This window comes from Carassius carassius, chromosome 45 (assembly GCF_963082965.1).
Source record: "Carassius carassius chromosome 45, fCarCar2.1, whole genome shotgun sequence".
Taxonomy (NCBI): domain Eukaryota; kingdom Metazoa; phylum Chordata; class Actinopteri; order Cypriniformes; family Cyprinidae; genus Carassius; species Carassius carassius.
Window position 1 is genome coordinate 1,496,401 of NC_081799.1, and position 27,500 is coordinate 1,523,900.

General features: G+C 37.6%; 12 non-coding genes and 11 pseudogenes across 12 annotated transcripts; all 23 read right to left on the reverse strand.

Moving 5' to 3' along the window:
• Nucleotides 1-440: 440 nt before the first annotated feature.
• LOC132128310 (5S ribosomal RNA) lies at nt 441-549 on the reverse strand (annotated as a pseudogene).
• An 84-nt stretch (nt 550-633) lies between these two features.
• Nucleotides 634-752, reverse strand: LOC132128192 (5S ribosomal RNA). The gene has a single exon (XR_009427900.1). It is a non-coding gene; the product is annotated as a 5S ribosomal RNA (ribosomal RNA).
• A 1,090-nt stretch (nt 753-1,842) lies between these two features.
• On the reverse strand, nt 1,843-1,961 carry LOC132128716 (5S ribosomal RNA). Its single transcript, XR_009428286.1, has one exon. It is a non-coding gene; the product is annotated as a 5S ribosomal RNA (ribosomal RNA).
• A 235-nt stretch (nt 1,962-2,196) lies between these two features.
• On the reverse strand, nt 2,197-2,305 carry LOC132128276 (5S ribosomal RNA; annotated as a pseudogene).
• Nucleotides 2,306-2,540: 235 nt separating this feature from the next.
• On the reverse strand, nt 2,541-2,659 carry LOC132128182 (5S ribosomal RNA). The gene has a single exon (XR_009427891.1). It is a non-coding gene; the product is annotated as a 5S ribosomal RNA (ribosomal RNA).
• Nucleotides 2,660-2,742: 83 nt separating this feature from the next.
• On the reverse strand, nt 2,743-2,851 carry LOC132128308 (5S ribosomal RNA; annotated as a pseudogene).
• Nucleotides 2,852-4,086: 1,235 nt separating this feature from the next.
• LOC132128312 (5S ribosomal RNA) lies at nt 4,087-4,195 on the reverse strand (annotated as a pseudogene).
• An 84-nt stretch (nt 4,196-4,279) lies between these two features.
• On the reverse strand, nt 4,280-4,398 carry LOC132128193 (5S ribosomal RNA). The gene has a single exon (XR_009427901.1). It is a non-coding gene; the product is annotated as a 5S ribosomal RNA (ribosomal RNA).
• Nucleotides 4,399-17,545: 13,147 nt separating this feature from the next.
• On the reverse strand, nt 17,546-17,664 carry LOC132128717 (5S ribosomal RNA). Its single transcript, XR_009428287.1, has one exon. It is a non-coding gene; the product is annotated as a 5S ribosomal RNA (ribosomal RNA).
• A 234-nt stretch (nt 17,665-17,898) lies between these two features.
• LOC132128719 (5S ribosomal RNA) lies at nt 17,899-18,017 on the reverse strand. The gene has a single exon (XR_009428289.1). It is a non-coding gene; the product is annotated as a 5S ribosomal RNA (ribosomal RNA).
• A 234-nt stretch (nt 18,018-18,251) lies between these two features.
• Nucleotides 18,252-18,370, reverse strand: LOC132128720 (5S ribosomal RNA). Its single transcript, XR_009428290.1, has one exon. It is a non-coding gene; the product is annotated as a 5S ribosomal RNA (ribosomal RNA).
• A 233-nt stretch (nt 18,371-18,603) lies between these two features.
• LOC132128300 (5S ribosomal RNA) lies at nt 18,604-18,712 on the reverse strand (annotated as a pseudogene).
• A 229-nt stretch (nt 18,713-18,941) lies between these two features.
• Nucleotides 18,942-19,060, reverse strand: LOC132128721 (5S ribosomal RNA). Its single transcript, XR_009428291.1, has one exon. It is a non-coding gene; the product is annotated as a 5S ribosomal RNA (ribosomal RNA).
• A 232-nt stretch (nt 19,061-19,292) lies between these two features.
• LOC132128722 (5S ribosomal RNA) lies at nt 19,293-19,411 on the reverse strand. Its single transcript, XR_009428292.1, has one exon. It is a non-coding gene; the product is annotated as a 5S ribosomal RNA (ribosomal RNA).
• A 235-nt stretch (nt 19,412-19,646) lies between these two features.
• On the reverse strand, nt 19,647-19,765 carry LOC132128723 (5S ribosomal RNA). Its single transcript, XR_009428293.1, has one exon. It is a non-coding gene; the product is annotated as a 5S ribosomal RNA (ribosomal RNA).
• A 232-nt stretch (nt 19,766-19,997) lies between these two features.
• LOC132128277 (5S ribosomal RNA) lies at nt 19,998-20,106 on the reverse strand (annotated as a pseudogene).
• Nucleotides 20,107-20,335: 229 nt separating this feature from the next.
• Nucleotides 20,336-20,454, reverse strand: LOC132128724 (5S ribosomal RNA). Its single transcript, XR_009428294.1, has one exon. It is a non-coding gene; the product is annotated as a 5S ribosomal RNA (ribosomal RNA).
• A 231-nt stretch (nt 20,455-20,685) lies between these two features.
• On the reverse strand, nt 20,686-20,804 carry LOC132128725 (5S ribosomal RNA). The gene has a single exon (XR_009428295.1). It is a non-coding gene; the product is annotated as a 5S ribosomal RNA (ribosomal RNA).
• A 2,680-nt stretch (nt 20,805-23,484) lies between these two features.
• On the reverse strand, nt 23,485-23,603 carry LOC132128305 (5S ribosomal RNA; annotated as a pseudogene).
• An 84-nt stretch (nt 23,604-23,687) lies between these two features.
• Nucleotides 23,688-23,806, reverse strand: LOC132128293 (5S ribosomal RNA; annotated as a pseudogene).
• Nucleotides 23,807-25,620: 1,814 nt separating this feature from the next.
• Nucleotides 25,621-25,739, reverse strand: LOC132128282 (5S ribosomal RNA; annotated as a pseudogene).
• Nucleotides 25,740-25,823: 84 nt separating this feature from the next.
• On the reverse strand, nt 25,824-25,942 carry LOC132128294 (5S ribosomal RNA; annotated as a pseudogene).
• Nucleotides 25,943-26,890: 948 nt separating this feature from the next.
• Nucleotides 26,891-27,010, reverse strand: LOC132128297 (5S ribosomal RNA; annotated as a pseudogene).
• Nucleotides 27,011-27,500: the final 490 nt, after the last annotated feature.

Genomic DNA, 27,500 nt, shown 5'->3' on the forward strand with positions numbered 1-27,500 from the left:
AAAAGCTTAAAGCACCTGGTATTCCCAGGCGGTCTCTGATCCAAGTATTAACCAGACCTAAACCTGCTAAGATTCAGAGATCGGGCATTGACTCTTTTTTTTTTTTTTTGCAAGATTATTACATACTTCGTGAAAAGTTTCCAAAAAGCTTAAAGCACCTGCTATTCCAAGGCAGTCTCCAATCCAAGTACTAACCAGGCCCAAACCTGCTAATATTCAGAGATTGGGCATTGACTCTTTTTTTTTTTTTTTTTGCAAGATTATTATATACTTAGTGAAAAATTTCCAAAAAGCTTAGAGCACCTTGCTATTCCAAGGCGGTCTCCCATCCAAGTACTAACCAGGCCCAAACCTGCTAATATTCAGAGATCGGGCATTGACTCTATTTTTTTTTTATTTTTTTGCAAAATTATTAAATACTTAGTGAAAAATTTCCAAAAATCTTACAGCACCTGGTACTCCCAGGCGGTCTCCCATCCAAGTACTAACCAGGCCCAAACCTGCTTAGCTTTCGAGATCAGGCATAGCCAGGTTGGTATGGCCGTAAGCGAAGATTGCTGCAAAGAGAGGGCTATTTAAAGATCAGCCATTCTAATCGCCAATACATTATATAAGTAGGGAAGAAAACCCAAAAGTTTACAGCACCTAGTATTCCCAGGCGGTCTCCCATTCAAGTACTAACCAGGCCCAACCCTGCTTAGCTTCCGAGATCAGACGAGATCAGGCATAGCCAGGTTGGTATGGCCGTAAGCGAAGGTTGCTGCAAAGAGAGGGCTATTTAAAGATCAGCCATTCTAATCGCCAGTACACTATATTAGTAGGAAAGAAAACCCAAAAGCTTAAAGCACCTGGTATTCCCAGGCAGTCTCTCATCCAAGTACTAACCAGACCCAAACCTGCTAATATTCAAAGATTGTGCATTGACTCTTTTTTTTTTTTTTTTGCAAGATTATTATATACTTAGTGAAAAATTTCCAAAAAGCTTAAAGCACCTGGTATTCCCAGGCGGTCTCTGATCCAAGTACTAACCAGACCTAAACCTGCTAAGATTCAGAGATTGGGCATTGACTATTTATTTTTTTATTTTTTTGCAAGATTATTACATACTCAGTGAAAAATTTCCAAAAAGCTTAAAGCACCTGCTATTCCAAGGCAGTCTTCCATCCAAGTACTAACCAGGCCCAAACCTGCTAATATTCAGAGATTGGGCATTGACTCTTTTTTTCCCCAAGATTATTATATGCTTAGTGAAAAATTTCCAAAAAGCTTAAAGCACCTTGCTATTCCAAGGCGGTCTCCCATCCAAGTACTAACCAGGCCCAAACCTGCTAATATTGAGAGATCGGGCATTGACTCTATTTTTTTAATTTTTTTGCAAAATTATTAAATACTTCGTGAAAAATTTCCAAAAAGCTTACAGCACCTGGTACTCCCAGGCCGTCTACCATCCAAGTACTAACCAGGCCCAAACCTGCTAATATTCAGAGATTGGTCATTGACTCTTTTTTTTTTTTTTGCAAGATTATTATATACTTAGTGAAAAATTTCCAAAAAGCTTAAAGCACCTTGCTATTCCAAGGCGGTCTCCCATCCAAGTACTAACCAGGCCCAAACCTGCTAATATTCAGAGATCGGGCATTGACTCTATTTTTTTTATTTTTTTGCAAAATCATTAAATACTTAGTGAAAAATTTCCAAAAAGCTTACAGCACCTGGTACTCCCAGGCGGTCTCCCATCCAAGTACTAACCAGGCCCAAACCTGCTAATATTCAGAGATCGGGCAATGACACTATTTTTTTTTTTTGCAAGATTATTATATAATTAGTGAAACATTTCCAAAAAGCTTACAGCACCTGGTATTCCCAGGCGGTCTCCCATCCAAGTACTAACCAGGCCCAAACCTGCTTAGCTTCCGAGATCAGACGAGATCGGGCATAGCCAGGTTGGTATGGCCGTAAGCGAAAACTGCTGCAAAGAGAGGGCTATTTAAAGATCAGCCACTCTAATCTCCAGTACATTATGTACGTAGGGAAGAAAACCCAAAAGCTTACAGCACCTGGAATTATTCCCAGGCAGTCTACCATCCAAGTAGTAACCAGTACCAAACATGCTAAGATTCGGAGATCGGGCATTGACTCTTTTTTTTTTTTTTTTTTTTGCAAGATTATTATATAATTAGTGAAACATTTCCAAAAAGCTTACAGCACCTGGTATTCCCAGGCGGTCTCCCATCCAAGTACTAACCAGGCCCAAACCTGCTTAGCTTCCGAGATCAGGCATAGCCAGGTTGGTATGGCCGTAAGCGAAAACTGCTGCAAAGAGAGGGCTATTTAAAGATCAGCCACTCTAATCTCCAGTACATTATATAAGTAGGGAAGAAAACCCAAAAGCTTAAAGCACCTGGAATTATTCCCAGGCAGTCTACCATCCAAGTAGTAACCAGTACCAAACATGCTAAGATTCGGAGATTGGGCATTGACTCTTTTTTTTTTTTTTTTTTTTGCAAGATTATTATATAATTAGTGAAAAATTTCCAAAAAGCTTACTGCACCTGGTATTCCCAGGCGGTCTCCCATCCAAGTACTAACAAGGCCCAAACCTGCTTAGCTTCCGAGATCAGACGAGATCTGGCATAGCCAGGTTGGTATGGCCGTAAGCGAAGGTTGCTGCAAAGAGAGGGCTATTTAAAGATCAGCCATTCTAAACCCAGTACATTATATAAGTAGGGAAGAAAACCCAAAAGCTTACAGCACCTAGTATTCCCAGGCGGTCTCCCATCCAAGTACTAACCAGGCCCAACCCTGCTTAGCTTCCGAGATCAGGCATAGCCAGGTTGGTATGGCCGTAAGCAAAGGTTGCTCCAAAGAGAGGGCTATTTAAAGATCAGCCATTCTAATCGCCAGTACATTATATAAGTAGGAAAGAAAACCCAAAAGCTTAAAGCACCTGGTATTCCCAGGCGGTCTCTCATCCAATTACTAACCAGACCTAAACCTGCTAAGATTCAGAGATTGGGCATTGACTCTTTTTTTTTTTTTTGCAAGATTATTATATACTTAGTGAAAAATTTCCAAAAAGCTTAAAGCACCTGGTATTCCCAGGCGGTCTCTGATCCAAGTATTAACCAGACCTAAACCTGCTAAGATTCAGAGATCGGGCATTGACTCTTTTTTTTTTTTTTGCAAGATTATTATATACTTAGTGAAAAATTTCCAAAAAGCTTAAAGCACCTTGCCATTCCAAGGCGGTCTCTCATCCAAGTACTAACCAGACCTAAACCTGCTAAGATTCAGAGATTGGGCATTGACTCTTTTTTTTTTTTGCAAGATTCTTATATACTTAGTGAAAAATTTCCAAAAAGCTTAAAGCACCTTGCTATTCCAAGGCGGTCTCTCATCCAAGTACTAACCAGACCTAAACCTGCTAAGATTCAGAGATTGGGCATTGATTCTTTTTTTTTATGCTTTGCAAGATTATTATATACTTAGTGAAAAATTTCCAAAAAGCTTAAAGCACCTGGTATTCCCAGGCGGTCTCTGATCCAAGTATTAACCAGACCTAAACCTGCTAAGATTCAGAGATCGGGCATTGACTCTTTTTTTTTTTTTTTTGCAAGATTATTACATACTTCGTGAAAAGTTTCCAAAAAGCTTAAAGCACCTGCTATTCCAAGGCAGTCTCCAATCCAAGTACTAACCAGGCCCAAACCTGCTAATATTCAGAGATTGGGCATTGACTCTTTTTTTTTTTTTTTTTGCAAGATTATTATATACTTAGTGAAAAATTTCCAAAAAGCTTAGAGCACCTTGCTATTCCAAGGCGGTCTCCCATCCAAGTACTAACCAGGCCCAAACCTGCTAATATTCAGAGATCGGGCATTGACTTTTTTTTTTTTTTTTTGCAAGATTATTACATACTTAGTGAAAAATTTCCAAAAAGCTTAAAGCACCTGTTATTCCAAGGCAGTCTCCCATCCAAGTACTAACCAGGCCCAAACCTGCTAATATTCAGAGATCGGGCATTGACTCTATTTTTTTTTTATTTTTTTGCAAAATTATTAAATACTTAGTGAAAAATTTCCAAAAATCTTACAGCACCTGGTACTCCCAGGCGGTCTCCCATCCAAGTACTAACCAGGCCCAAACCTGCTTAGCTTTCGAGATCAGGCATAGCCAGGTTGGTATGGCCGTAAGCGAAGATTGCTGCAAAGAGAGGGCTATTTAAAGATCAGCCATTCTAATCGCCAATACATTATATAAGTAGGGAAGAAAACCCAAAAGTTTACAGCACCTAGTATTCCCAGGCGGTCTCCCATTCAAGTACTAACCAGGCCCAACCCTGCTTAGCTTCCGAGATCAGACGAGATCAGGCATAGCCAGGTTGGTATGGCCGTAAGCGAAGGTTGCTGCAAAAGAGGGCTATTTAAAGATCAGCCATTCTAATCGCCAGTACACTATATTAGTAGGAAAGAAAACCCAAAAGCTTAAAGCACCTGGTATTCCCAGGCAGTCTCTCATCCAAGTACTAACCAGACCCAAACCTGCTAATATTCAAAGATTGTGCATTGACTCTTTTTTTTTTTTTTTGCAAGATTATTATATACTTAGTGAAAAATTTCCAAAAAGCTTAAAGCACCTGGTATTCCCAGGCGGTCTCTGATCCAAGTACTAACCAGACCTAAACCTGCTAAGATTCAGAGATTGGGCATTGACTATTTATTTTTTTATTTTTTTGCAAGATTATTACATACTCAGTGAAAAATTTCCAAAAAGCTTAAAGCACCTGCTATTCCAAGGCAGTCTTCCATCCAAGTACTAACCAGGCCCAAACCTGCTAATATTCAGAGATTGGGCATTGACTCTTTTTTTCCCCAAGATTATTATATGCTTAGTGAAAAATTTCCAAAAAGCTTAAAGCACCTTGCTATTCCAAGGCGGTCTCCCATCCAAGTACTAACCAGGCCCAAACCTGCTAATATTGAGAGATCGGGCATTGACTCTATTTTTTTAATTTTTTTGCAAAATTATTAAATACTTCGTGAAAAATTTCCAAAAAGCTTACAGCACCTGGTACTCCCAGGCCGTCTACCATCCAAGTACTAACCAGGCCCAAACCTGCTAATATTCAGAGATTGGTCATTGACTCTTTTTTTTTTTTTTGCAAGATTATTATATACTTAGTGAAAAATTTCCAAAAAGCTTAAAGCACCTTGCTATTCCAAGGCGGTCTCCCATCCAAGTACTAACCAGGCCCAAACCTGCTAATATTCAGAGATTGGGCATTGACTTTTTTTTTTTTTTTTTGCAAGATTATTACATACTTAGTGAAAAATTTCCAAAAAGCTTAAAGCACCTGTTATTCCAAGGCAGTCTCCCATCCAAGTACTAACCAGGCCCAAACCTGCTAATATTCAGAGATCGGGCATTGACTCTATTTTTTTTATTTTTTTGCAAAATCATTAAATACTTAGTGAAAAATTTCCAAAAAGCTTACAGCACCTGGTACTCCCAGGCGGTCTCCCATCCAAGTACTAACCAGGCCCAAACCTGCTTAGCTTCCGAGATCAGGCATAGCCTTTTTTTTTTTTTTTTTTTTTTATTAAGAAATTTCAATCAATAAAATACAATAGATTAAACGCAATCAACAGAAAATACAGAACATTGCCTTTACACATCCCTACATTACACATCTTTCCTTTACATAGATAATTTAAAAATCTCCTTCACTTCCTGGCAGCTTCCACATTAAATCATTTAAAACACAATAAACTTTTGGGGTAAAAACATCATAAAAAGAGTCTAACATATTTACACCTTTAAAGTACACATACAGTCTTTCAGTATATAATTCTGTTTTTCTTTTAAACATCCTCCAAACATCCAACACAATTTTTTCCTTTTTAGCCACAGTTCTTCTGTCCCATATTGCACTTTTCATTAGCATTACACACAGATTAATGAAACTTTTGTTTTGAAACTTTTTTTCCCAACCAAACATCACAACTCTGTTCCATTCCATTCCATTTTCATCCCACTCCTCAGTCACATCTTTAATTAAACATTTACATTTCCTTAAAAAGTCCTCTAGCTCTCTACAATGTAAAAACATATGTAAAATCCCCTCTTCCTCTTCCTGGCACACTTTACACAGAGCATTTTCTTCCATTCCTATTTTATTTAAAATAACATCAGTAAAAACCACTTTATGCCTTATAAAATACTCCAAACATTCCAATTTTGTTTCCACACATTTCCCCGTCATGTTTCTCCATATACACTCTTTTTTTAAATCTTTGAATTTCTGCACCCAGTAACCATTTGCAATCGGCTCTTTAAAAACATCATCTCTAAAAGCACAATAAATCATTTTCACAGTACATTCCTTAAAATCATACAGTTTTCCCCCTAATTTCACATGAATACATTTCTCTTTTGGCTCTCCTTCCATACTTTCTATTCTTTTTATCCACTCTTTAGGTATTGCATTTTTAATGATTTCATATTTATTTTGTATTACTTGTTCACTGTAATCCTCTTTTGCCTCCTCCATTGCATCTACAATAAATTGTGTTGGTAAAAACCCTTCTTTAAATTCATACAAAACATCTCTCACTCTTGTTATCCCCACTTCCATCCATTTCTTTAAAAAAATTCCTTTGTCTTGTTTTAAAATGTTTTGGTTTAAAAACAGAGGTTGATTTAAAATGTTTTCTCTCCCATGTGGATCATACTCAAGTCTATCTAAAAATTTTCCCCAGGCACTAAACATTTCCCTATAAAACTCTGGTAAGCACTCTGTCATCCAATTCTTTGTTTTCATCCATAAAATCCCATCCCCCATGTTAAAATCCCCACATTTGTTTAAAAAATATTCCATTGTTTTTTTCCATGCAGTTTTGTGACCATCATCTAGATATTTTTTTACTATTTTAATTCTTAAGCTATTTTTTCTCTGTTCAACATCAATTAATCCCATCCCTCCTTTCCCTATTTCTCCTATTAATGTACTATATGCAATTCTTGACGGTTTACTATTCCATAAAAAATCTAAAAAACATTTTTTCAACCTTGTCTCCACCCACATTGGCATAGCAGTCACATATAAAACATACCACAACTTTGACACCATTAACACATTTAAAATTAAAACCTTCCCTTTTAAACTTAATGTCCTCAATTTCCAAAAATTTAACCTTCTTTCAATACCTCCTACTATTTCTTCCCACATTTTTTCTTTAACATTCCTTTCTTCTTTTCCCATTAGAACACCTAAAATCCTTATTTCTTTTGTTTCTTTAAAATGAAAATACTCTGTTAAAACAGTCACTCCTCCAAATCTCATATATATAGTTTTTTCTTCATTTATCTTACCTCCTGATCCCCTACAAAACATCTGTACTACTTCCATTACTTTATTAACACTCTCTATATCTTTAACTATTATTGTCGTATCATCTGCATATTGAAATATTTTTTCATTTCCCCCACTTCCTTCAATGTTTATCCCTCTTATGTCTTTGTCTATTTTAATAGCTAATCCCAATGGTTCTGCAACTAAAGAATATAAAAGCGCTGATAATGGACATCCTTGTCTTATTGATCTAGTAATTTTAAAACATTCAGTTAAAAAACCATTACACTGTATTCTTGTTATTGCTCCCCTATATAAAATTGTAATCCACTTGATAAAATTTTCCCCAAACCCGTACCTTCTTAAAATTCCAAATAAATATTCATGCTCCACTCTATCAAAAGCCTTTTCGAAATCCAAACTAATAACATATCCTTTTTTGTTTTTTTCTTTCATATATCTTATTCTATCTATTATACTTAAAGTTGTGTCCGCTATATCTTTCCCTTTAACTCCATACACTTGATTTGTTTCAATAATGGTTGGCATTACCTCTTTCAATCTGTTGGCTAAAACTTTTGTTAAAATTTTCAGATCTGTATTCAACATTGTAATTGGTCTATAATTTTTTAAGTCTACTTTATCTCCTTTTCTTTTATATATCAACTTTAATAATCCCATCCCCATTCTCTGATTCATTTCTTCTTTTTTAAAGATCTCTTCATATACTTCTTTTAAAATACTGGTTAAAAAATCTTTAAAAACAATATAAAATTCACTCCCCAAACCATCTATACCTGGACTTTTATTTTTGTTTAATTCACTTATTGCTCTTTTTATCTCTTCTTCTCTTATCTCTTCATCACACTCTTTTATGTCTACTTCTCCTACTGTTGTTTTTATTTGCTTAAGTAACTCCAATTTCTCTTCTTCCTTCAACCCCTCAGTACTAAACAGGTTCTCATAATATGCTTTTACTTCTTTTAATATTTCCTCATTTGTTTCCACCACTACACCATTTTTTCCTCTTATTTCTTTAATCATTCCAGCTTTCCCTCGTATTTTTTCTAGATCAAAGAAAAATTTTGTACATTTTTCTCCCTCCACAGTATATTTAGCTTTGCTTCTTAGTCTTGCTCCTTCATATTTTTTCTCTTCCATTTCTTTCAATATTCCCTCCAATTCTTTTATTTTTTGTATATCTTTCCCATTCTCATTTAATTCCTTTTCCAATTTTTCTCTTACATATCTGTATTAATTTGCAATACTTTATTGTGAATTTTTTAACTAAATATTTAACATTTTCCCACCATATCCTTTTAACTTCACTGTCCATTTCATTCTCCTTTTCTTTTTCAATAATTTCTTTAATACTTAAAACATACTCCTCATTCTTCAAAACCTCTACATTTAACACCCATACACCCGGCCCTCTTTTCACTGAACTCCAGTCTACTTGCAAAAAAATTGGTTTATGGTCACTTAAGCTTGATTCTTCATATTTAATGTTACCGATATATCCTTCAATGTTCCTTGTACACAAAATAAAATCAATCCTTGTCTTACACATAAAATTCCCTACTAATTGCCTCCTTGAATATTCTTTCTTTTTTTCATTTCTTTCTCTCCATACATCAATCATATTATTTTCTTCCATTAATAGTTTCAGTTCTTTTCTTCCTTTATCATTTTTAAAAACCATTCCCTCACCCATTTCTAATTTACTGAAAACGGTATTAAAATCACCCATCATAATAACTTCTTTATGCTTTTTTAAAAAAATCTCTTAATACATTAAAATATTCCTTCTTTTCATTCTCTACAGTCGGTGCATGAATATTAACTACAATAACTTTTTTCTCCTCATACTCCATTTCAACCGCAATACATTTCCCATCTACGTCATTATATATTGTTTTACATGATACCCCACAGTTTTCTTTTATTAAAATCGCAACTCCTCTTCCAAGCCTCCCATCACCATTGTTATATAAAATCTCTCCGCTCCACCTTTTCCTTATTTCAGTCATGTACTCTTCCCTCCAGTTAGTTTCTTGTAATAAAATCACATCCTCTCCTTTACACATTTCTTTCACCTTTTCAAATTTACCCATGTCCATCAATCCCCTTGCATTAAAAGTAACACAACTTAAAACCATTAAAATAAATAAAAATAAATACATAAAAACCATTATTTTCCATCTTCTCCCTCCAGCCCTCTTAACACTTCATATCTGTTTACACTTTTTACTCGGCCCCTTGTCATTAACTTTTTTCTTGCATTTTCCACATTTGGTTTTACCTTTAATGTTCTTCTTCTACTTTGTCCTCTCTCCCCTCTGTCTTTTCCCATGTTGTCCATCCTTGTTTCTTCTTCACTGTCCATTTCTTTGTTTTGATCATACATTCCCTGTTCATCCCTCTCCACATTATCCAAAAGATTTTTAAAACTGTCAGATATTTCCATTTCTGTCCATTGGGTATTCTGTTCTGCTGTTTGTTCCTCATCCATCTCATTCTTTTTTCCTTCTTCTTCTTCCTCTTGGTTTCCTGTTCCTCCTTCTGTTTCCTTTTGTGATAATCCTTCATCCCCTTGTCCTTCATCAATATCTCCTTCCTCTTCAGTGTTTCCTTCATGCACCTGTCCGTCCACCCGATGCTCCAGACCTCCTTCCTCTCCCTCCATCCAACACTCACACTTGTTTAAAATCTTTTGACACTCCGGGCATCTGACCGCATTGCAATCCCTTGCGAAATGTCCCCTTTCCTCGCACTTGTGACACTTAAATTCAGGGCATTCTTTGAGCAGATGATCCGGGCTCATGCACAGCTTACAGGTCTTCACCTGGTGGCTGTGCATCACCCTAAAGTACTGCGGCCCTTCTGCTGTTTCCAGCTTTGTGCTGTAGGGCAATGATGCCACCTCCTTGGGGAATCTCACTTTTAAAAACCTTGTTCCATCCTCTATTTCAGTGCCCGGGTAGCATCTTCTTTTTAATTTTGAAATGGGATTAACTCCCCATCCCTCCAATTTTCTAAAAATGTCTTTATCATCAAGGTAGACGGGCAGGTGCATGAAGGAAACAACATAATCTCTATTTTGCAGTTTCTTTATCTCACAGTTAACTCCTTTAATTAACAATCCCTCAGTCAGTTCATCACATGTTTCTTCTTTCTCCATTGTCAGTTCATATTCCTTTCCTTGTCTTGGCCTTAGTGCTAAAATTTTACCATATCCACATTTTTCCGTCACCGCTTTAATAATATCCACAGCTCTCACCTCATTTACGTTCTCGACATTCACAATCACAGTTGCCTCCTTTAAGTATTTCCTTTCACCAATTTTATCTCTTGCATCTTGTTTTTTACCGTGTCCTGCTCGTTGTCGATACTCCACTCCAGGATCATTTGCCATGCGTGTCTCTCCAGCCAGTCCAGGGTCATTTGCCATACGTGTCTCTCCAAGCAGTCCAGTGTCGTTTGCCATACGTGTCTCTCCAGCCAGTCCAGTTTCGTTTGCCATACGTGTCTCTCCAGCCATTCCAGTGTCGTTTGCCATGCGTGTCTCTCCAGCCAGTCCAGTGTCGTTTGCCAATAATCCGTCCATTGTACAAAAATCAAACAATAAATTAACCACCCTCCAGCCAGCAAGATGCTGCTGTTAGGTGGTTTAAAACAGAAAAAACACAAAAAATAAACTAAAGTCCAAAAACAACTCACAAAACAAACACTGACAGAAAAATCAAAATGGAGGAGAGCCTTCCTCTCCCAACTGCAGCCAACACTTCCTGTAGCTCTCTAGCGCCCTCAGGTTGGTATGGCCGTAAACGAAGGTTGCTGCAAAGAGAGGGCTATTTAAAGATCAGCCATTCTAATCGCCAGTACATTATATAAGTAGGAAAGAAAACCCAAAAGCTTAAAGCACCTGGTATTCCCAGGCGGTCTCTCATCCAAGTACTAACCAGACCTAAACCTGCTAAGATTCAGAGATTGGGCATTGACTCTTTTTTTTTTTTTTTTTGCAAGATTATTATATACTTAGTGAAAAATTTCCAAAAAGCTTAAAGCACCTGCTATTCCAAGGCAGTCTTCCATCCAAGTACTAACCAGGCCCAAACCTGCTAATATTCAGAGATTGGGCATTGACTCTTTTTTTTTTTTTTTGCAAGATTATTATATACTTAGTGAAAAATTTCCAAAAAGCTTAAAGCACCTTGCTATTCCAAGGCAGTCTCCCATCCAAGTATTAACCAGGCCCAAACCTGCTAATATTCAGAGATCGGGCATTGACTCTATTTTTTTTATTTTTTTGCAAAATTATTAAATACTTAGTGAAAAATTTCCAAAAAGCTTACAGCACCTGGTACTCCGAGGCGGTCTCCCATCCAAGTACTAAACAGGCCCAACCCTGCTTAGCTTCTGAGATCAGACGAGATCAGGCATTTTTTTTTTTTTTTTTTTTTTTTTTTATTATCAAAAGGTACATAAAAATAATAATAACATAACTCATATTTCCAACATTACACTTTCAATTGTATTACATGTTAATTCAATTTAACATATACAGCATCAATTTTGAATTTTAATCACATTACTTCACTCAAACCAAAACTAATTACCTAACTATAACATAACCTTGTCTTTTCAAAATTTTAAACTTAACCCTTCGGTTGTACTTATAAATCCATTTTCTTCTACAAATGCTTTTTCAAATTCTTCTTTGCTTAGGTATTTCCACATAATATACACACTCTTTCTAACAATACTCTTGAACATTCCAATCACATCTACTTTCTTTCTCTCAAAGTATGCCATATTCCTCCTCACCCATATTGCATATCTTGCATTACTCAAAATCAAATTCCAAAAATTCACATTTCTATCTTTATAATTTGTACATTCTCCAAATAAAAACAATTTTTTCCATTCATCCTCTGCAAACTCCTTTCCTATTCCATCTTTTATCAGTTTTTTCATTTTTGCATGAAACTCCTCAAGTTCTTTGCACTCAAAGAAGATGTGCATCAAGGTTTCAGCCTCTGTCTCACATACATCACATTCTCTACTCACATTTTTGTTCATTTGATGAATTACCACCTTTGTATAAATTCTGTTGTGTCGTAGCTTAAAGTCCAAATTCTCACAGTCCAGTCCATTGTATTTGACATTTAAGTTTCTCCATATTGTCTTTACCTTCATATCAGGAAAGAGTCTTGGCCATACCGCCTCTGATGCAGGCACTTTGATTTCCTTTCTGACCATCATTTGGTATATAGTTTTCACATTTATCTCCATCAAAAACTTTTTTCTCCCATTTTCCACAATATACATTTCAGGCATTCCCCAATCTCCCACTTTAACAGTTTCTCTTTCAATCCCTTCTACCCACTTTTTAGGCAGGCTTGTTTTAATGTTTTCAAACTCACCATCCACTTTTGCTTTGTCAATTGTATCATCCCACCCCACCACACAATCATATATTGCCCTATTTGGTAAGAAACCCTTTACATATTCATAGGCCAAGTCCTTTACTTTCCTTACCCCCGCTCTCATGAACAGCCTGTTGTAGAGCATTTTCCCTCCCCTCCTTATTCTTGGGTTCATAAAAATTGGCTGATTGTGTATTTGATTTATGTTTTCACATTCATAGTTTACATTTATCACAAATTCAGCCCATGCAGTAAACACTTCTTGATAAAACAACGGCAACTTTTCAATCATTGGCTTTTTTAAAACCATAAACACTCCCTCTTCACCACATCCACCACTTTCATTTAAATATTTTCTCATATACCCCTTCCAACCATATTCTGCTTTACCACATAAATATTTTTTGACTGTCTTAACTCTTATTGCCTTCCTTTTCACATCTAAATCTACCAAATTTAACCCCCCCTCACTATAATCTGCTATTAATGTTTTTGCTGATATTTTTGCTCTTTTCCCACCCCATACAAAATTATTCACAGCCTCTTTTATTCCATTTAACACCCAGTCTGGTAAATCAATTGCTCCCAACACATAATTACATTTAGATAACAATAAAGAATTAACCACCACAACTTTCCCTCTTAGTCTTAATTCCCTTAGTCTCCAATACTGTAACACTTGCTTGATTTTGTTTAGCACCCCTGACCATGTTGCATCCCTTGCCTCTTTTGCATTCTCTCCTACGTTTACCCCTAAAATTTTTATAAAGTCTTTCGTTATTCTGAATGGAATATCTGACCCTTCAACCCTTACTCCTCCTATACTCATTATTTCAGATTTATCAACATTTATTTTTGCACCTGACGCTTCCCCATATTTTTCTATCTGTTTTCTTATTTTATTTATACTCTCTATATCCCTAACTGTAAAAGTTGTATCATCTGCATATTGGTGTATTACACTAAATCCCCCCTTTGGTATTTGAATACCTTTAATTTCCTTATCTTTTTTTATTAGTGTCGCCAGCGGCTCGGCTGTTATTGAATATAATATTGCAGACAACGGACAACCTTGCCGTACTGACCTCTCTAAAGGGAAGGGGTCAGTTAACATCCCATTAACTTTAACACAACTTTTAGCATTTCCATATATTATTTTTATCCACTTTTGCATCCTCTCTCCAAACCCAAATCTCCCCATTGTCTGTTCTATAAAGCTGTGTTCCACCCTGTCAAATGCCTTATTTAAGTCTATAGATAAAACCAATCCCCCTTTCCCATCTTTCCCCATCCCTTCTACTACGTCTCTTATTGTGCAAATTGTGTCTGTAATGTCTCTACCATTTATGCTATAGGCTTGGCTTAATGATACTATTGATCCTACTACCTCTTTTATCTTATTTGCCAGCACTTTTGTCAATATTTTATAATCTGTGTTTAGAAGACTCAATGGTCTATAATTCCCTAGCTTAAGTGGACTTCCTTTATTTTTATATAGTATTGTAATTACTCCTAACCCCATAGACTCTGGCATTTCCCCTCTCTCTTCCATACTCCTATAAACCTTCAACAATATTGGTGATACAATCTCTTCAAAGGTCTTATAAAACTCATGCGTTAAGCCATCTGAGCCTGGGCTTTTGTTCTTTTTTGTCTGTTTTATTGCTTCTTTTATTTCTTCGATAGTTATAACACTCTCACATATATTTTTCTCGTTTTCACTTAACCTTTTACTCACAGTATTTAAAACTTCATCCACACACTCCCGTTTTACCCCTTCTTTCTTAAATAGCTTTTTATAAAATATTTCTACTTCTCTTATTATCCCCACATAATCAGTAATCTTCTCATCTTTTTCATTTTCCAGCTCTGTTATATGCTTTTTCCTCTGTTTTTTCTTTTCTAAGTTTAGAAAGAACTTCGTGCTTCGTTCTCCCTCTAATGCATACTGTGCTCTACTCCTTATTATTGCACCCTTACTTTTTTCTTTTTCATACTCTTCTATTTCTGCTTTTATTTGCATAAAGCGTTCTTTGTCTTGCTCAGGATTACCTTCTATTTTTTCTGCTTCCCTCTTCAATTCATTTTGCATATCCTCAATTTTACTCCTTCTCATAAAATCCCTTTGTTTTGCATATCTAATACTTCTTTTTTTAATTGTCCCTTTCATTTTTTCCCACCACTCACATACATTTTCATCAAATAACACATTTTGCATTTCATAATCTATACATTTTTTTATATTTTCTTTGTATGTCTCTTCTTTTAGCAAGTCTGCATTCAAACACCACATTCCTCCCCCCCTCTCCACCTCGTTTACATCCATCTTAACCATCATCATAGCATGGTCACTTATTCCCACAAACTTATATTTCACATTTTTTACATATTTTAACATTTCCCTTTTGGTTAAACATAAATCTATTCTGCTCTGTTTTAAAACACCCATCACCAATTGTCTTCTAGAGAAGTCTTTTTTGTAGGGATTTCCTTCCCTCCATACATCAACTATATCGTCATCTTGCATCCATTCAGTTAGATATTTCCTGGATGCATCTGATTTAAAGTTTGCGCTACTTGATGCATCCAGTCTCGTGCACCATACGTTGAAATCCCCAACTATAATAAAGTTGCCTTTACATAACGGCTTAATTTCTTTAAAGATTTCTTTTCTTTCGTTTTCAATATTAGGTGCATAAATGTTTATCAGCCTGAAACATTCATTTTGGAACACAAATTCAGTCACTAACAGTCTTCCATTACCATCCTTGTATACTTGCTTCACATTATTCAATATATCTCCTTTTATAAGAGTTGCCACGCCGCAGGATTTTGCGTTCCCATGATTCACAAAAATTTCCCCTTCCCACCTCTTCCTTATGTTGTCCATTATATCATCAGACCAATGTGTTTCTTGCAAACAGAATATTTCAGCTTTTAACAATCCCTTCACCTTCTCAAACTTATTTACATCTCTTAATCCATTGCTATTCAAACAGGCAATGTTCATAAAGCCCCACATAGCAAGTATTGTCGTTTTTAACAGAATCATCCTCATTTTGTTAATTCCAGACACTTACTTTCTGTCGTGTGCTCCTCTATTTGTTTCTTCTTTCTTTTCTTCTGCACCCTTTCCCTTTTGCTTGTGTCCATGTCCTCGTCCTCAATTGTCACCGGATTTTCTGGCACCTCTCTCTTCCCTCCAGCTCTCTCCGCCTGCAACATTTCTTCTTGCCTTTTCGCATTGTCACCCTCCTGACTCTTGCCATCAGCTTTCATTCCCTCCCCTTCTCTGTCTTCACACTCCAAGACGTTCCTTTCCATCTTTTTTCCAGGTTCCGCTTCCTTCTCTTCCTTTTTTTTCTCTCTCTCTCTCCATCTCCTCCCTGAAGCATCCTCCTCTTGATCACTCACATCCACAATCGCTCTCCACTCCGTTGTTCTTTCTTCCCAACTCCATACATCACTTCTCTCTTCTTGTCCAGTCATTTCACCTACCTCTCCTTCGATCTCCACCTCCTCATCCACTTCATACTGATTCGAATCCTTCCCATTGCTGTTTCTCTCACCTATCTCTGCTGGGGTTTCACACACACATAATCCAGGTCGCATATTGCACATATTGCAGTTCTCTTCCTTGCACTCTCTCGCGTAATGGCCTTGCTTTTGACATTTAAAACATCTGAAGCTTGGACAGTCTCTTACAATATGGCCTGGCTGAATGCACAGGCGACAGACTTTCACTTGCCTATCATGTATTACTCTGAAGTGCTCAGTCCCTCCTAATGTCTCAAACTTTGTTGAATACGGCAGTGATTTTACCACCTCATTGAACTTTACCTTTAAAAATCTTGTTCCATCAGCGATATCCGTCCCCGGCCACATTCTCCTTCTAACACTTGAGGCCGCTTTAACTCCCCATTCTGACAGCTTTCTTAGTATCTCTTCATCCTGTATGTACATTGGTAACCCAAGGAACGAGACCACCATCTCCATACAGTCTACCTCTTTCGCCATCACCCGACTATTCTTTATCTTAAGCCCGTCCAACAATTTCTTCTTTCCTTTGTCCTCCTCCATTGTCAACTCATATTCTTTCGGTGTTTTGAATCTACATCCGATCACCACTCCACATTCTTCTCTTACTTTCTTCAGTATCTCCATCATTGTTAGTCTATCTTCTCCTTCTATTTCCACCAGCACTGTGAGCCTCTTTTCATAATGCCTTTTTCTTTGGCCCAGCTCTCCGTCCATTTCTCTTGTGTTCCTTTTCTCCTGGCCTTTTGCATTCTCCATTTGTTACACCGTGTTATGTCCTTCTCAGTACAGAAAGTATTTATCCCCAAACAGCAAATGCTGTTTGGGGATTAAATGACTTAAACGCAAACCAGTTCCCCTTTTTTAAAACGGTTGTTTTTAACATCAAGGCTTCAGTTTCCAATTTTCAAATCTCCACACTTGTTGTTTGATATCCCCTGCAAGCTGTACCACTTCCTGCTTCCACTAGGGCGTGCTCAGGCTGGTATGGCCGTAAGCGAAAACTGCTGCAAAGAGAGGGCTATTTAAAGATCAGCCACTCTCATCTCCAGTACATTATATAAGTAGGGAAGAAAACCCAAAAGCTTACAGCACCTGGAATTATTCCCAGGCAGTCTACCATCCAAGTAGTAACCAGTACCAAACATGCTAAGATTCGGAGATCGGGCATTGAGTCTTTTTTTTTTTTTTGCAAGATTATTATATAATTAGTGAAACATTTCCAAAAAGCTTACAGCACCTGGTATTCCCAGGCGGTCTCCCATCCAAGTACTAACCAGGCCCAAACCTGCTTAGCTTCCGAGATCAGACGAGATCGGGCATAGCCAGGTTGGTATGGCCGTAAGCGAAAACTGCTGCAAAGAGAGGGCTATTTAAAGATCAGCCACTCTAATCTCCAGTACATTATATAAGTAGGGAAGAAACCCCAAAAGCTTACAGCACCTGGAATTATTCCCAGGCAGTCTACCATCCAAGTAGTAACCAGTACCAAACATGCTAAGATTCGGAGATCGGTCATTGACTCTTTTTTTTTTTTTTTTTTTGCAAGATTATTATATAATTAGTGAAACATTTCCAAAAAGCTTACAGCACCTGGTATTCCCAGGCGGTCTCCCATCCAAGTACTAACCAGGCCCAAACCTGCTTAGCTTCCGAGATCAGACGAGATCGGGCATAGCCAGGTTGGTATGGCCGTAAGCGAAAACTGCTGCAAAGAGAGGGCTATTTAAAGATCAGCCACTCTAATCTCCAGTACATTATATAAGTAGGGAAGAAACCCCAAAAGCTTACAGCACCTGGAATTATTCCCAGGCAGTCTACCATCCAAGTAGTAACCAGTACCAAACATGCTAAGATTCGGAGATCGGTCATTGACTCTTTTTTTTTTTTTTTTTTTGCAAGATTATTATATAATTAGTGAAACATTTCCAAAAAGCTTACAGCACCTGGTATTCCCAGGCGGTCTCCCATCCAAGTACTAACCAGGCCCAAACCTGCTTAGCTTCCGAGATCAGACGAGATCGGGCATAGCCAGGTTGGTATGGCCGTAAGCGAAAACTGCTGCAAAGAGAGGGCTATTTAAAGATCAGCCACTCTAATCTCCAGTACATTATATAAGTAGGGAAGAAAACCCAAAAGCTTACAGCACCTGGAATTATTCCCAGGCAGTCTACCATCCAAGTAGTAACCAGTACCAAACATGCTAAGATTCGGAGATCGGGCATTGACTCTTTTTTTTTTTTTTTTTTGCAAGATTATTATATAATTAGTGAAACATTTCCAAAAAGCTTACAGCACCTGGTATTCCCAGGCGGTCTCCCATCCAAGTACTAACCAGGCCCAAACCTGCTTAGCTTCCAAGATCAGGCATAGCCAGGTTGGTATGGCCGTAAGCGAAAACTGCTGCAAAGAGAGGGCTATTTAAAGATCAGCCACTCTAATCTCCAGTACATTATATAAGTAGGGAAGAAAACCCAAAAGCTTACAGCACCTGGAATTATTCCCAGGCAGTCTACCATCCAAGTAGTAACCAGTACCAAACATGCTAAGATTCGGAGATCGGGCATTGAGTCTTTTTTTTTTTTTTGCAAGATTATTATATAATTAGTGAAACATTTCCAAAAAGCTTACAGCACCTGGTATTCCCAGGCGGTCTCCCATCCAAGTACTAACCAGGCCCAAACCTGCTTAGCTTCCGAGATCAGACGAGATCGGGCATAGCCAGGTTGGTATGGCCGTAAGCGAAAACTGCTGCAAAGAGAGGGCTATTTAAAGATCAGCCACTCTAATCTCCAGTACATTATATAAGTAGGGAAGAAACCCCAAAAGCTTACAGCACCTGGAATTATTCCCAGGCAGTCTACCATCCAAGTAGTAACCAGTACCAAACATGCTAAGATTCGGAGATCGGGCATTGACTCTTTTTTTTTTTTTTTTTGCAAGATTATTATATAATTAGTGAAACATTTCCAAAAAGCTTACAGCACCTGGTATTCCCAGGCGGTCTCCCATCCAAGTACTAACCAGGCCCAAACCTGCTTAGCTTCCGAGATCAGACGAGATCGGGCATAGCCAGGTTGGTATGGCCGTAAGCGAAAACTGCTGCAAAGAGAGGGCTATTTAAAGATCAGCCACTCTAATCTCCAGTACATTATATAAGTAGGGAAGAAACCCCAAAAGCTTACAGCACCTGGAATTATTCCCAGGCAGTCTACCATCCAAGTAGTAACCAGTACCAAACATGCTAAGATTCGGAGATCGGTCATTGACTCTTTTTTTTTTTTTTTTTTTTGCAAGATTATTATATAATTAGTGAAATATTTCCAAAAAGCTTACAGCACCTGGTATTCCCAGGCGGTCTCCCATCCAAGTACTAACCAGGCCCAAACCTGCTTAGCTTCCGAGATCAGACGAGATCGGGCATAGCCAGGTTGGTATGGCCGTAAGCGAAAACTGCTGCAAAGAGAGGGCTATTTAAAGATCAGCCACTCTAATCTCCAGTACATTATATAAGTAGGGAAGAAAACCCAAAAGCTTACAGCACCTGGAATTATTCCCAGGCAGTCTACCATCCAAGTAGTAACCAGTACCAAACATGCTAAGATTCGGAGATCGGGCATTGACTCTTTTTTTTTTTTTTTTTGCAAGATTATTATATAATTAGTGAAACATTTCCAAAAAGCTTACAGCACCTGGTATTCCCAGGCGGTCTCCCATCCAAGTACTAACCAGGCCCAAACCTGCTTAGCTTCCGAGATCAGGCATAGCCAGGTTGGTATGGCCGTAAGCGAAAACTGCTGCAAAGAGAGGGCTATTTAAAGATCAGCCACTCTAATCTCCAGTACATTATATAAGTAGGGAAGAAAACCCAAAAGCTTACAGCACCTGGAATTATTCCCAGGCAGTCTACCATCCAAGTAGTAACCAGTACCAAACATGCTAAGATTCGGAGATCGGGCATTGAGTCTTTTTTTTTTTTTTGCAAGATTATTATATAATTAGTGAAACATTTCCAAAAAGCTTACAGCACCTGGTATTCCCAGGCGGTCTCCCATCCAAGTACTAACCAGGCCCAAACCTGCTTAGCTTCCGAGATCAGACGAGATCGGGCATAGCCAGGTTGGTATGGCCGTAAGCGAAAACTGCTGCAAAGAGAGGGCTATTTAAAGATCAGCCACTCTAATCTCCAGTACATTATATAAGTAGGGAAGAAAACCCAAAAGCTTACAGCACCTGGAATTATTCCCAGGCAGTCTACCATCCAAGTAGTAACCAGTACCAAACATGCTAAGATTCGGAGATCGGGCATTGACTCTTTTTTTTTTTTTTTTGCAAGATTATTATATAATTAGTGAAACATTTCCAAAAAGCTTACAGCACCTGGTATTCCCAGGCGGTCTCCCATCCAAGTACTAACCAGGCCCAAACCTGCTTAGCTTCCGAGATCAGACGAGATCGGGCATAGCCAGGTTGGTATGGCCGTAAGCGAAAACTGCTGCAAAGAGAGGGCTATTTAAAGATCAGCCACTCTAATCTCCAGTACATTATATAAGTAGGGAAGAAAACCCAAAAGCTTACAGCACCTGGAATTATTCCCAGGCAGTCTACCATCCAAGTAGTAACCAGTACCAAACATGCTAAGATTCGGAGATCGGTCATTGACTCTTTTTTTTTTTTTTTTTTTTGCAAGATTATTATATAATTAGTGAAAAATTTCCAAAAAGCTTAAAGCACCTGCTATTCCAAGGCAGTCTTCCATCCAAGTACTAACCAGGCCCAAACTTGCTAATATTCAGAGATTGTGCATTGACTCTTTTTTTTTTGTTGCAAGATTATTATATACTTAGTGAAAAATTTCCAAAAAGCTTAAAGCACCTTGCTATTCCAAGGCGGTCTCTCATCCAAGTACTAACCAGACCTAAACCTGCTAAGATTCAGAGATTGGGCATTGACTCTTTTTTTTTTTTTTTTGCAAGATTATTATATACTTAGTGAAAAATTTCCAAAAAGCTTAAGGCGCCTGGTATTCCCAGGCGGTCTCTGATCCAAGTACTAACCAGACCTAAACCTGCTAAGATTCAGAGATCGGGCATTGACTCTTTTTTTTTTTTTGCAAGATTATTATATACTTAGTGAAAAATTTTCAAAAAGCTTAAAGCACCTTGCTATTCCAAGGCGGTCTCTCATCCAAGTACTAACCAGACCTAAACCTGCTAAGATTCAGAGATTGGGCATTGACTATTTATTTTTTAATTTTTTTGCAAGATTATTACATACTCAGTGAAAAATTTCCAAAAAGCTTAAAGCACCTGCTATTCCAAGGCAGTCTTCCATCCAAGTACTAACCAGGCCCAAACCTGCTAATATTCAGAGATTGGGCATTGACTCTTTTTTTTTTGCAAGATTATTATATACTTAGTGAAAAATTTCCAAAAAGCTTAAAGCACCTTGCTATTCCAAGGCGGTCTCTCATCCAAGTACTAACCAGACCTAAACCTGCTAAGATTCAGAGATTGGGCATTGACTCTTTTTTTTTTTTTTTTTTGCAAGATTATTACATTTTTCGTGAAAAATTTCCAAAAAGCTTAAAGCACCTGCTATTCCAAGGCAGTCTTCCATCCAAGTACTAACCAGGCCCAAACTTGCTAATATTCAGAGATTGTGCATTGACTCTTTTTTTTTTTGTTGCAAGATTATTATATACTTAGTGAAAAATTTCCAAAAAGCTTAAAGCACCTTGCTATTCCAAGGCGGTCTCTCATCCAAGTACTAACCAGACCTAAACCTGCTAAGATTCAGAGATTGGGCATTGACTCTTTTTTTTTTTTTTTTTGCAAGATTATTATATACTTAGTGAAAAATTTCCAAAAAGCTTAAAGCGCCTGGTATTCCCAGGCGGTCTCTGATCCAAGTACTAACCAGACCTAAACCTGCTAAGATTCAGAGATCGGGCATTGACTCTTTTTTTTTTTTTGCAAGATTATTATATACTTAGTGAAAAATTTCCAAAAAGCTTAAAGCACCTTGCTATTCCAAGGCGGTCTCTCATCCAAGTACTAACCAGACCTAAACCTGCTAAGATTCAGAGATTGGGCATTGTCTATTTATTTTTTAATTTTTTTGCAAGATTATTACATACTCAGTGAAAAATTTCCAAAAAGCTTAAAGCACCTGCTATTCCAAGGCAGTCTTCCATCCAAGTACTAACCAGGCCCAAACCTGCTAATATTCAGAGATTGGGCATTGACTCTTTTTTTTTTTGCAAGATTATTATATACTTAGTGAAAAATTTCCAAAAAGCTTAAAGCACCTTGCTATTCCAAGGCGGTCTCCCATCCAAGTACTAACCAGGCCCAAACCTGCTAATATTCAGAGATCGGACATTGACTCTATTTTTTTTTTTATTTTTTTGCAAGATTATTATATACTTAGTGAAAAATTTCCAAAAAGCTTAAAGCACCTTGCTATTCCAAGGCGGTCTCTCATCCAAGTACTAACCAGACCTAAACCTGCTAAGATTCAGAGATTGGGCATTGACTCTTTTTTTTTTTTTTTTTGCAAGATTATTACATACTTCGTGAAAAATTTCCAAAAAGCTTAAAGCACCTGCTATTCCAAGGCAGTCTTCCATCCAAGTACTAACCAGGCCCAAACTTGCTAATATTCAGAGATTGTGCATTGACTCTTTTTTTTTTTTGCCAGATTATTATATACTTAGTGAAAAATTTCCAAAAAGCTTGAAGCACCTGGTATTCCCAAGCGGTCTCTGATCCAAGTACTAACCAGACCTAAACCTGCTAAGATTCAGAGATTGGGCATTGACTCTTTTTTTTTTTTTTTGCAAGATTATTATATACTTAGTGAAAAATTTCCAAAAAGCTTGAAGCACCTGGTATTCCCAAGCGGTCTCTGATCCAAGTACTAACCAGACCTAAACCTGCTAAGATTCAGAGATCGGGCATTGACTCTTTTTTTTTATTCTTTGCAAGATTATTATAAACTTAGTGAAAAATTTCCAAAAAGCTTAAAGCACCTTGCTATTCCAAGGCAGTCTCCCATCCAAGTACTAACCAGGCCCAAACCTGCTAATATTCAGAGATCAGGCATTGACTCTATTTTTATTTTTTTTTGCAAAATTATTAAATACTTAGTGAAAAATTTCCAAAAAGCTTACATCACCTGGTACTCCCAGGCGGTCTCCCATCCAAGTACTAACCAGGAAAAAACCTGCTTAGCTTCCGAGATCAGACGAGATCAGGCATAGCCAGGTTGGTATGGCCATAAGCGAAGGTTGCTGCAAAGAGAGGGCTATTTAAAGATCAGCCATTCTAATCGCCAGTACATTATATAAGTAGGGAAGAAAACCCAAAAGCTTACAGCACCTAGTATTCCCAGGCGGTCTCCCATCCAAGTACTAACCAGGCCCAACCCTGCTTAGCTTCCGAGATCAGACAAAATCAGGCATAGCCAGGTTGGGATGGCCGTAAGCGAAGGTTTCTGCAAAGAGAGGGCTATTTAAAGATCAGCCATTCTAATCGCCCGTACATTATATAAGTAGGAAAGAAAACCCAAAAGCTTAAAGCACCTGGTATTCCCAGGCGGTCTCTCATCCAAGTACCAACCAGACCTAAACCTGCTAAGATTCAGAGATTGGGCATTGACTCTTTTTTTTTTTTTTTTTTTGCAAGATTATTATATACTTAGTGAAAAATTTCCAAAAAGCTTAAAGCACCTGGTATTCCCAGGCGGTCTCTGATCCAAGTACTAACCAGACCTAAACCTGCTAAGATTTAGAGATCGGGCATCGACTCTTTTTTTTTTTTTTGCAAGATTATTATATACTTAGTGAAAAATTTCCAAAAAGCTTAAAGCACCTGGTATTCCCAGGCGGTCTGTGATCCAAGTATTAACCAGACCTAAACCTGCTAAGATTCAGAGATCGGGCATTGACTCTTTTTTTTTTTTTTTTGCAAGATTATTACATAGTGAAAAATTTCCAAAAAGCTTAAAGCACCTGCTATTCCAAGGCAGTCTTCCATCCAAGTACTAACCAGGCCCAAACCTGCTAATATTCAGAGATTGGGAACTGACTCTTTTTTTTTTTTTTTTTTGCAAGATTATTATATACTTAGTGAAAAATTTCCAAAAAGCTTAAAGCACCTTGCTATTCCAAGGCGGTCTCTCATCCAAGTACTAACCAGACCTAAACCTGCTAAGATTCAGAGATTGGGCATTGATTCTTTTTTTTTATGCTTTGCAAGATTATTATATACTTAGTGAAAAATTTCCAAAAAGCTTAAAGCACCTGGTATTCCCAGGCGGTCTCTGATCCAAGTATTAACCAGACCTAAACCTGCTAAGATTCAGAGATCGGGCATTGACTCTTTTTTTTTTTTTTTTGCAAGATTATTACATACTTCGTGAAAAGTTTCCAAAAAGCTTAAAGCACCTGCTATTCCAAGGCAGTCTCCAATCCAAGTACTAACCAGGCCCAAACCTGCTAATATTCAGAGATTGGGCATTGACTCTTTTTTTTTTTTGCAAGATTATTATATACTTAGTGAAAATTTTCCAAAAAGCTTAAAGCACCTTGCTATTCCAAGGCGGTCTCCCATCCAAGTACTAACCAGGCCCAAACCTGCTAATATTCAGAGATCGGGCAATGACACTATTTTTTTTTTCTTTGGCAAGATAATTATATAATTACTGAAAAATTTTCAAAAAGCTTAAAGCACCTGGTATTCCCAGGCGGTCTCTCATCCAAGTACCAACCAGACCTAAACCTGCTAAGATTCAGAGATTGGGCATTGACTCTTTTTTTTTTTTTTTTTTGCAAGATTATTATATACTTAGTGAAAAATTTCCAAAAAGCTTAAAGCACCTGGTATTCCCAGGCGGTCTCTCATCCAAGTACCAACCAGACCTAAACCTGCTAAGATTCAGAGATTTGGCATTGACTCTTTTTTTTTATTCTTTGCAAGATTATTATATACTTAGTGAAAAATTTCCAAAAAGCTTGAAGCACCTGGTATTCCCAAGCGGTCTCTGATCCAAGTACTAACCAGACCTAAACCTGCTAAGATTCAGAGATCGGGCATTGACTCTTTTTTTTTATTCTTTGCAAGATTATTATAAACTTAGTGAAAAATTTCCAAAAAGCTTAAAGCACCTTGCTATTCCAAGGCAGTCTCCCATCCAAGTACTAACCAGGCCCAAACCTGCTAATATTCAGAGATCAGGCATTGACTCTATTTTTATTTTTTTTTGCAAAATTATTAAATACTTAGTGAAAAATTTCCAAAAAGCTTACATCACCTGGTACTCCCAGGCGGTCTCCCATCCAAGTACTAACCAGGAACAAACCTGCTTAGCTTCCGAGATCAGACGAGATCAGGCATAGCCAGGTTGGTATGGCCATAAGCGAAGGTTGCTGCAAAGAGAGGGCTATTTAAAGATCAGCCATTCTAATCGCCAGTACATTATATAAGTAGGGAAGAAAACCCAAAAGCTTACAGCACCTAGTATTCCCAGGCGGTCTCCCATCCAAGTACTAACCAGGCCCAACCCTGCTTAGCTTCCGAGATCAGACAAAATCAGGCATAGCCAGGTTGGGATGGCCGTAAGCGAAGGTTTCTGCAAAGAGAGGGCTATTTAAAGATCAGCCATTCTAATCGCCCGTACATTATATAAGTAGGAAAGAAAACCCAAAAGCTTAAAGCACCTGGTATTCCCAGGCGGTCTCTCATCCAAGTACCAACCAGACCTAAACCTGCTAAGATTCAGAGATTGGGCATTGACTCTTTTTTTTTTTTTTTTTTTGCAAGATTATTATATACTTAGTGAAAAATTTCCAAAAAGCTTAAAGCACCTGGTATTCCCAGGCGGTCTCTGATCCAAGTACTAACCAGACCTAAACCTGCTAAGATTTAGAGATCGGGCATCGACTCTTTTTTTTTTTTTTTGCAAGATTATTACATAGTGAAAAATTTCCAAAAAGCTTAAAGCACCTGCTATTCCAAGGCAGTCTTCCATCCAAGTACTAACCAGGCCCAAACCTGCTAATATTCAGAGATTGGGAATTGACACTTTTTTTTTTTTTTTTTTTTTTGCAAGATTATTATATACTTAGTGAAAAATTTCCAAAAAGCTTAAAGCACCTTGCTATTCCAAGGCGGTCTCTCATCCAAGTACTAACCAGACCTAAACCTGCTAAGATTCAGAGATTGGGCATTGATTCTTTTTTTTTATGCTTTGCAAGATTATTATATACTTAGTGAAAAATTTCCAAAAAGCTTAAAGCACCTGGTATTCCCAGGCGGTCTCTGATCCAAGTATTAACCAGACCTAAACCAGCTAAGATTCAGAGATCGGGCATTGACTCTTTTTTTTTTTTTTTGCAAGATTATTACATACTTCGTGAAAAGTTTCCAAAAAGCTTAAAGCACCTGCTATTCCAAGGCAGTCTCCAATCCAAGTACTAACCAGGCCCAAACCTGCTAATATTCAGAGATTGGGCATTGACTCTTTTTTTTTTTTGCAAGATTATTATATACTTAGTGAAAATTTTCCAAAAAGCTTAAAGCACCTTGCTATTCCAAGGCGGTCTCCCATCCAAGTACTAACCAGGCCCAAACCTGCTTAGCTTCCGAGATCAGACGAGATCTGGCATAGCCAGGTTGGTATGGCCGTAAGCGAAGGTTGCTCCAAAGAGAGGGCTATTTAAAGATCAGCCATTCTAATCGCCAGTACATTATATAAGTAGGAAAGAAAACCCAAAAGCTTAAAGCACCTGGTATTCCCAGGCGGTCTCTCATCCAAGTACTAACCAGACCTAAACCTGCTAAGATTCAGAGATTGGGCATTGACTCTTTTTTTTTTTTTTGCAAGATTATTATATACTTAGTGAAAAATTTCCAAAAAGCTTAAAGCACCTGGTATTCCCAGGCGGTCTCTGATCCAAGTATTAACCAGACCTAAACCTGCTAAGATTCAGAGATCGGGCATTGACTCTTTTTTTTTTTTTGCAAGATTATTATATACTTAGTGAAAAATTTCCAAAAAGCTTAAAGCACCTTGCTATTCCAAGGCGGTCTCTCATCCAAGTACTAACCAGACCTAAACCTGCTAAGATTCAGAGATTGGGCATTGACTCTTTTTTTTTTTTGCAAGATTCTTATATACTT